Below are 1,788 nucleotides of genomic sequence, written 5' to 3' on the forward strand. Positions count from 1 at the left end.
TAAATACTGTCACATTGAACCCGCGAAAGCCAAGTCTGTCCTTACCTAAAACTGATTTTCCCCCGTTGTTGGTTTCTGCGGTTGGCTGCGTTTTATTTTCTCAGCAAACTTCTGCTGGAGCATACGTATCCCGGGCTCATGCTGCTGCTCATGGGTCGCTCTCTGAGTCTGGATTGCGGATGGGTTGGCAGCCCCTCTCATGCTCGGGAGAGAGAAATCCGTGGCTTCGGCTTGGCTCTCAGCATCGGTTCTTTCAGCGCTGCAAACTCAACTGAGAATGTCCGGAAGGGGGGAAAGGGAGAGAAGAGAAAAGGGCAGCGTATCTTAGGGAATATCCCAACGGGTCTCAAAGCCAGATCGCCAGCCAAGCCTCGATCAAGACCTGGGGAGTCCGTGGAAGAGAAACGTCGGCGGTCAGGTGGACAGGCGCAGGGTGGAGGATGTCAAGGAAGGGAGACGGAGGAGACACGCAGACCAGAGAGAGGAGAGAGGGAGATAGAGAGAGAGAACGAGAGAGAGAGCGAGAGAAGGCGCATAACGAAGAGAAAGTAGGGGGAGGCGCTGAGAATACAGTTTTGTATAATAGAGGACGGCTGTGGTAGACAGTGAGGGAGGGGAGGGACTGGACCACATCAAGAGTAGGGAACGGAGATGGGGGGCGGTGAGGGGGGAGCAGAAGCAAGGATGGATAAACCCTAGATTGAGAAGCAGTTATAATCTATTAGCACTCCATTACTCTGTCAAAGGCGGCCGTCAGGTACCTATGTCTAACTGTACGTAAAATAGACAAAATTGGTCGAGTGTGGTTAGGGTTTATAAACGGGATATCCAAACGGCTTGTTTTATGCCTTAGTATTTTCCCCTTTTGGTTACGCACGCACTCCCACGCGCACGCACAGGCGCGTGCACACACACACACACACACACACACACACACACACACACACACACACACACACACACACACACACACACAAACACACACACACACACACACACACACACACACACGAACACACACACACACACACACACACACACACACACACACACACACACACACACACACACACACACACACACACACACAGACCTTACTCCTTACGCAAGCATGCAGGTGACATGATCAGGCTCATCACGGAAAAGCCTCCTTCTGCCCTGCGAATGAACCACTGAGGCGCAGCATGCCATCTGACTGTAGGCTAACACACGGGCTTTCATCCCGGCCAGGGACTGACACCAGCACTATCGCTGTCCATGGTGCTGAATATTTACATTCAAAAGGCTCATAATGAATGCAAGCTCAAACTGTAACTTTGGTTACACACACACACACACACACACACACACACACACACACACACACACACACACACACACACACACACACACACACACACACACACACACACACACACACACACATACAAACCTGGCACCTATGCACACCACGCACACTAGAAACATACCAAAACATACACCTTGCACACACAAACACCAGTGGTCAGGCACCCTGTCCTTGGTGCTGAAACTGCAAATTCTCACGCACAAAGCATATAATCTCTGTTTCTCTCTCTCTCTCTCTCTCTCTCTCTCTCTCTCTCTCTCTCTCTCTCTCTCTCTCTCTCTCTCTCTCTCTCTCACACACACACACACACACACACACACAAACACACACACACACACACACACACACACACACACACACACACACACACACACACACACTACATGAAAGTTTGCAAAAAAGAATGCTCAATTAAATGTGACATATGGATCAGCCTAAAG

The 1,788-nt window shown here is 50.2% G+C and overlaps 1 protein-coding gene across 1 annotated transcript in view; it reads right to left on the reverse strand.

Annotated features, from left to right (window-relative positions):
- The window catches only part of brinp1 (bone morphogenetic protein/retinoic acid inducible neural-specific 1), a 211,518-nt gene extending 211,338 nt beyond the window's left edge, over window positions 1-180 (reverse strand). The window contains exon 1 of the mRNA XM_063211326.1: window positions 46-180. The gene's annotated coding sequence lies outside the window, so the exon portion shown is untranslated. The remainder of the gene's footprint in view (window positions 1-45) is intronic.
- Between the last annotated feature and the right edge of the window lie 1,608 nt (window positions 181-1,788).

Source organism: Engraulis encrasicolus, chromosome 11, assembly GCF_034702125.1.
Source record: "Engraulis encrasicolus isolate BLACKSEA-1 chromosome 11, IST_EnEncr_1.0, whole genome shotgun sequence".
In the NCBI taxonomy this organism is placed as follows: domain Eukaryota; kingdom Metazoa; phylum Chordata; class Actinopteri; order Clupeiformes; family Engraulidae; genus Engraulis; species Engraulis encrasicolus.